This window comes from Bactrocera neohumeralis, unplaced genomic scaffold (genome assembly GCF_024586455.1).
Source record: "Bactrocera neohumeralis isolate Rockhampton unplaced genomic scaffold, APGP_CSIRO_Bneo_wtdbg2-racon-allhic-juicebox.fasta_v2 cluster10, whole genome shotgun sequence".
Lineage (NCBI taxonomy): Eukaryota > Metazoa > Arthropoda > Insecta > Diptera > Tephritidae > Bactrocera > Bactrocera neohumeralis.
The window spans coordinates 19,758,538-19,766,635 of record NW_026089623.1 but is presented as its reverse complement, the minus strand read 5'-3'; positions in this window follow the sequence as shown (position 1 = coordinate 19,766,635).

The following is an 8,098-nucleotide window of genomic DNA, read 5'->3' as shown; positions in this document are numbered from 1 at the left end:
GATCTCGTAAGTTCACTGGTTGCCATCATGAAAGCTATGGCAACCACACCAACACGGAATTGCCTAAATTGTCCCAAATATATTTGTGGGAAAGATAATTCTTCAGCGTGCTCATCGAATAGCAGACTGATTGGAACGTTTCCTAAAAAGTACATACATATGTTTATTTTGCAAACTTAACAAATTAAATAAGAAAAGAACAAAAATAAAATAGAGTACATTCGCCTTGAGCAATGCTCAAGTACATATTTTCGTCCCACATCAATGTTTGCTGCTAAGCTATTAAATTTTCGCCAATTGGCATCTGTTTTAAAATGTCATCGGCGCCATCTTCATCAAAGACAATATCATCTGCAACTTCGCATTCATTGTTGTCATTCAAAAAACGATCATCAACTGCAACACCGTAGGAAGTGTAAAGAGGAGTGTCTTTCAAATATCGTAACCAAACTTTAATGTTTCTTTTCCTTACTATACCATATACGTAACTAGATTTGTGAATTTTTTCCGTTTAATATGAACAGTGATGGCATAATCATCATCTACTTGCCTTGGCAACACTTTAACCATTGTATTCACTTCAATTGGAACATTGATGACCTGTCCATAAATTCCATATTGACCATGTGCATGTCGCAGTCTATGAATTTGCATGAACGGAATTCTTGGAGATAATAAACTTTCGGTTACCAAGTCTAAAGGAAAGTCTTTCAGAGATGCAGGAACAGGTGGATATTTGAATCCATTGTAAACAGACATCGGTGGAATACGTTGCTTTTTAATTGCTGCGTTGCAAGTTGAACATAATTTAATTTCCGGTAAAGCAATGGTTTTATAAAATCAATATTTTTAGTCGTATCTATATTTTGTAAGTAACTCAAATCCTTTTTGAACCACAGTCTGTCGCAAACATCACAAGCAAGGCCGAATTCATTTGCAACGAAATCTTTCTGAAATTATCGATGTACAGAGGGATTTCGTTGAAAAGCAGGGCATGTTTGCACCTGAACATTAGGTAAGGAAGCATTTACAATCTTAAAGGGAGGTTGACTTGGAACTATTATATCCGCGACATTGTGAATAGGTGGATTGTCGTCAGAATGGCTTGGTGGACCTGTAGTTTGCTGGTTGTGTATGATTTCTGAATGTATGTCATCTGTGGTAAATGGACCAAATGAATGTATTGCTGTCCGAGGTATATAGGGCACATCTCTGGTAGATGAACCAGCGATTTGGGGAGGTATACTTTGTTGTACAAACGTTTGGTCAGTTGATAATAATTTTAACGTTCTTCGTTTTTCTCTGTATCGTTTACAATAATCTCTGTTCGCTTGTTTCGCCAAGTCTGACTTATGTGGGTGTTTCTCTCTATATCGATTATCATATGCTTTTCTTTTTTGTTTTATTTTTTCTACTTCATCCTCATAAGTGGAGTCATCTATCGAGTTTTTCTTTTTCTTTTTCGAGCATCATTTGAATCATCCGCATCCATTTTCAAGACAAATCTACAACCAAAACAAGTAAGGAAGGTCTAAGTTCGGGTGTCACCGAACATTTTATACTCTCGCATGATAAAGTGATAATCGAGATACTGTTATTAGCAACTTTTTTGCGAGAGTATAAAAATGTTGCCCTCTGAATTACATGAAAATGTCTGAGAGATTTACCGATATTTTCGGTGAAAAATTAGGCTATGTTAGGTTAGGCACTGAGTTCTTCGTGTTCGATATCAGGGACCTTGAAAAGTTATAGTCCGATCACGACAATTTTTCCACAAGGGTTACCTCAGCTCAAATACCATATTTGTGTAAAGTTTTATTCCGCTATCATCATTGGTTCCTAATGTATATTTTATACAGAGAAGGCATCAGATGGAATTCAAAATAGCGTTATATTGGAAGAAGGCGTAGTTGTGAACCGATTTCACCCATATTTCTTACATGTCATCAGGGTGTTAAAAAAATATTATATACCGAATTTCATTGAAATCGGTCTAGTAGTTCCTGAGATATGGTTTTTGGTCCATAAGTGGGCGAGGCCACGCCCATTTTCAATTTTTAAAAAAAGCCTGGGTGCAGCTTCCTTCTGCAATTTCTTCAGTAAAATTTAGTGTTTCTGACGTGTTTTGTTAGTCGGTTAAGGCACTTTTAGTGATTTTCAACATAACCTTTGTATGGGAGGTGGGCGTGGTTATTATCCGATTTCTTCCATTTTTAAACTGTATATGGAAATGGCTGAAGGAAACGGCTCTGTAGAGTTTGGTTGACATAGCTATAGCAGTTTCCGAGATATGTATAAAAAACTTAGTAAGGGGCGGGGCCACGCCCACTTTTCCAAAAAAATTACGTCCAAATATGCCCCTTCCTAATGCAATCCTTTGTGCCAAATTTCACTTTAATATCTTTATTTATGGCTTAGTTATGACACTTTATAGGTTTTCGGTTTCCGCCATTTTGTGGGCGTGGCAGTGGGCCGATTTTTCCCATCTTCGAACTTAACCTTCTTATGGAGCCAAGGAGTACGTGTACCAAGTTTCATCATGATATCTCAATTTTTACTCAAGTTACAGCTTGCACGGACGGACGGACGGACGGACAGACAGACATCCGGATTTCAACTCTACTCGTCACCCTGATCGCTTTGGTATACATATCCCTATATCTGACTCTTTTATTTTTAGGACTTACAAACAACCGTTATGTGAACAAAACTATAATACTCTCTTTGGCAACTTTGTTGCGAAAGTATAATAAAAATGTAGATTTTTTTAAAGCTATGATCGTAGCGTATATATTTTTTCGGGTTTTCCTACTTTTACGGCTTTCCCATAATTTTTAGCGATTTTCCGACCGTCGATTCACGTCCCTAGTGAAATTCTCTACTAAATTTAGTATATTTTCGATTTTTCAAGTTTTCCAACTTTTCTGGCTTTCCCATAATTTTTAGAGATTTTCCGACCATCGAATCACGTCCCTAGTGAAATTCTCTAATAAAATGAGTATATTTTAGATTTTTCAGGTTTTCCTACTTTTCCGGCTTTCCGATAATTTTTAATTCTTAGCTGAAATGAGCATAGAGTTAATTTTGCTAATTTCCCAAAATTTCGAGATTTTCTGTAATTTTGTAAAAATTTATCAACTTTAAACTTTAAAAAGTCGCTGCATTTTTTTAAACGCTAGCGCCAAACTTGTATACTTGTATTACTGTGGTAAAACAGGAAGTTGTCTCTCTAGCCGAGAAAGAGACAGCTGATATATACATACCTATGCGTATACTAATAGTATTGTACACTATTGTAAACATATATGTACCCCAAGTGTTTCTCATGTTTTAGATAATTTTATTTAATAACGTGTTGCATTTGTTTATGTACATATCATGTACGTAACAAAATTTACCAAAAAAAATCATTATTTACTTACGTGATGACAAGCAGCAGTTGTAATAATGTATACAAAATATAGTAACACTATAGCATACAAAAACACTACAACAATGTTTTTATTAATTCCATTAACACTTTAGATTTGTTTTTTTGTTTTAACACAATACCACAGGAGCAACGCAAGTCAAATGAAAGATTTAAATAAATAAATTTTCCATTTAATATTCATTTATAAAATAAATATAAAAAACTCTCAATCTCGTCTGTCGCGAGGGCACGAACGAATGCCCATGCAAAGACTGCGTATAGCATGCAGCGCTCTCGCATACCTATACACTCTGAGTATACATTTAGGTATGTAATCTCGTCTGTCGCGAGAGCACGAACGAATGCCCATGCAAAGAGCGCGTACAGTATACATATATTATAAGAATACACGCAGAGCAAGAATGATAGAGAATGTTTCTATCATTCTTGCACGCGGAGTATATCTGTGTAAAATCTCATCTGTCGCGAGAACGGCTGAAAATGCTCACCCACAAAAGTGCCCAACGCGCCATAAGAAGTTTTCACTTCAAAAATTGTGTTGATAGTAACGAAATAAATTTAGTTCATTTAAATATTTGTGAACCAAATGCTAAAATTTAAAGATGTTAACGCTGGAGAGCAGCATAAGATCCAAAAGATCCAATCATAACCCAAATGTGTAAAGCCATATATACTACAATAATTCGTATCACACCACAATAAAAGCTACACCTTTAAATGTTAAGAATTACAAAATCGAGCATAAAATAACTAAAAACCGATAGAAGGAGCAAAATTGAAAATTATTTCAAAACACAACACCAAAAAGGAAACCTATTTAGAAACCAGAGGCGAAGGTTTTATTAGTAATTATAGAAGCATAAGACACAAAGCAAAGTCAAAATTCATCAAAGAAAACTTAAAAAACATTTATACAATGACGAAAATGACAACCGAGCTCTAATGACGGTTAAGCTTTTGTTAGAGAAACTTTAACTTTTAACAATATACTATATCTCAGCGTAGTAAATATTTTAGTATTAGTGTAAAAGTTAAAATCCATTACTTCAAAGAAATTTAATAGAAATAAAAGAGGACAAGTTAGATGAGATTAGATAGTAGAAGACGATACCGAAACATATAACATATTGTTTTCAAATTCTATATATATTAAAATAAGTCCGTATATGGACGTCGTCGAACTAATCATAAACCCGTCGTGCGATTATACACTACGTAGGCAGTGGCCCATATATGGTTTATATGAGGTTTGGTTGAAATCCGATAACGCATGCGTGTACGGTGCGTATGTGAAGTGAGTGTGTTTTTGTGGCAGGCATTTTTTGTACCGCATACAGCATTCATTAGTATTGAATACATTTTGGTCGTTTGTGTATTGGAGGGCATTGCACGGTGTGATGCAAATAGCAATTTGTTATCATTTCTCTTTTCTCTTTGGACGTCATTGGTGATTGATCTTATCATAATCGATTTTTGAAAATATTAATTTCTTCGCATTTTTTGGTGAGTATTTTGATAAAAATAAATAAATTTTCGTTCTAGTCATGGTTTTAATTTGAATATTTTGTTAAAAAAAATTAAAAAAAAACAGTGATTAATGAGATAAAAATCGATTGTTTTGCTAAACAAGTGTTCTGATTGTTACAAGTGCATCATATGATTTAGTGACATAATCTCAAATTTGATATTTTGTGAAAAAAATTAAAAAAATTGAGTGATTTTTTTTTGTTTAATGTACGGTTAGTGAGCTAAAAATTACTTGGACTTTTTGGCCAATTTTTAATTGAATTTTGTCACATTTTCAGCAGATTTTCGTGTCTTTTCGTCACTTTTTGGTGCTTTTCGACTGCAGACGATTTCGAACGTTTTATTTCTTCCGAACGGTAAGACAAAAATTATTTCGATTTTTTGGCCAATTTTTAATTAAATTTTGACACATTTTCAGCATATTTTTAACAATTTTCGTGTCTTTTCGAGTCCAGAATTTGCTGGATTTCATCAATTTATTACTGAAGTTCTTTATTATCTTTAGTTTAGTTTCTTCTAAAAATGCCACGAAGAGCAAGAGCTTCATGAACATAATGATTTGATTAATACTTTTCGGACAGCACTTGATCAGATGCCGTCTGATGATCATAAAATCGTGATTCGTGCTAATAGAAGACCAATCGGAGAACACGAACGAAGATTTAATACACCTATAAATAATGAAGTTGCTGTGGTGATTGTCGGCGATGAGTTTCAATCACGTGACATTGTATTGCGTAGAAGAAATAATCAATTACAACGTGTTTGTAAAACACATCGCTCTAAAAGTGCGTTAACGGACTAACAAAAAACGTCAGAAACACTAAATTTTACGGAGGAAATTGCAGAAGGAAGCTGCACCCAGGCTTTTTTAAAAATTGAAAATGGGCGTGGCCTCGCCCACTTATGGACCAAAAACCATATCTCAGGAACTACTAGACCGATTTCACTGAAATTCGGTATATAATATTTTCTTAACATCCTGATGACATGTACGAAATATGGGTGAAATCGGTTCACAAGCACACCTTCTTCCTCCTCTTCCTCCCATCTGATGCCTTTTCTGTATAATACGAGTATATACATTATGAACCAATGATGATAGCGGAATAAAACTTTACAAAAATACGGTATTTGAAAAATATGTAAATGACGTATAATGAAATCTCGATTATCACTTTATCATGCGAGAGTATAAAATGTTCGGTGACACCCGAACTTAGCTCTTCCTTACTTGTTTTCTCTTCAGAACGTGAAGTCAATAAAAATGTCAGCACTATGAACTATTATGCACATAGAATTATGATACGACAAAATCAGGAAAATCATATTTTGAAATGTCGGAGACTCTTTCATCAATATGTCGTAAACATGTATGCAAAGATAGAAACAGAGCGTTTGAACTTTATTCGATTCAATAAACGGAAGTTGCGATCAGAAGAGTATATACATCTACATAATGATGGAAATGTTGACAATGTTGGACAAGTTGTTATTTTACCAGCAAGCACAGGCAGTCCAAGGCACATGCATGAATATGCACAATATGACATTTGCTATGTTCGTTTGTATGGTCGACCAGATTTGTTTATTACATTTACATGTAATCCACAATGGGACGAAATCAAGCAATATTTATATGAAGGGCAATCTTCTACAGACCATCACGACGTAACTGCACGAGTATTTAGACAGAAGCTGAAGTCGTTGATAGATTTTATTATTAAACATCAAGTTTTCGGCGAAGTTCCATGTTGGATGTATTCGGTGGAATGGCAAAAGAGAGGATTACCACATGCCCATATTTGGTATGGTTAGTCAACAAAATAACAAGCGATCAAATAGATGACATCATCTCAGCAGAAATTCCTGATCAGGAAATCGATCCAGGTTTATTTGATGTTGTTACAAAAAGTATGATTCATGGACCATGTGGTGTTCTAAATATTAATTCGCCATGTATGAAAGATGGCAAATGCACGAAGCGGTATCCCAGAGATTTGATTTCCGAGACAATTAATGGAAATGATGGTTAAAAAAGGTCCATTTTTCCTTTAAATTTGGGTTAGATAAGCAATATCTAAAAAGTCCCAGAGAGTCCCAGTTCCAAACCACTACAGAAATGTTATATAATTTGTTTTCAACGAACTGTGAAAAAATCAACTGCCCACACCGGCCCTCCTGGCAGTTATAGCGATTTTTGTATACACTCTCAGTACTTATTCCATAGAAATAGAACGGAAATTGTCGGAATCACTTATTGAATAATTTAATCATACTGGTTTTCGGGTGACTTTTCGTCATCCCACGTCAAATTTTTATTATTTTCAGACCAGTTTCGGCTAATCGCCATCTTTTCTTTTTTGTCACTAATTAGTCCGCATGTGTGTCCGTCTTTATATAGTGTTTTCTTTTAGCTTGTGGTGGTACCTTTCTCTCTCTCTCTGTTGTTTTACTATTTTATTCTCTCTCTTTCGCTCTCTCTTTCTCCCCCTTTGTTTTTACGTCTAGGTAGGTGGGTGAAATAATCCGTTATTGCGCGCTTATTTGTATTGTTTTTATTTTATGGTTTCCCTTCATTTACTACATTTAATTGGTTTCTGATGCGTTTTTCATATAAGGCAGGGGAAACAAAGAGAACTAAGCTCAGTGAAGATGAGAAGATTATTAGAGATCAAAGAAAAAAGGAAGTTCAACAAAATCTGAAAGATCAGCTCCAAATAACTGTCGATGTTGTGAAACAAGGAAGTAGAACAACTAATGACGGTAACACAGCAAGGAAATTCTTTAGTGACCCTGAGGAAACCGCTCTGGCCACAGGAGTAGTTAGCGAACTTATAAGAATGTTTTCTAGTATTCTTCAAGCTATAACTTCTGGATATAAGATAGACCGCGATAAGTTCTCTAAGTACGGAAAAGAAACTGCTGGTCTCTATGTGAAGAAATATTCGTGGCATTATATGCCACCAACTGTCCACAAGGTTCTTATTCATGGAGCTGAAATAATTCGTTCATTTTTGGTCCCCATTGGGCAACTATCAGAAGAAGCATTGGAAGCAGGAAACAAGGACTTCAGAAACACAAGGCTTTACCATGCGAGGAAAACATCAAGAAAAGACAATTGTGAAGACATATTAA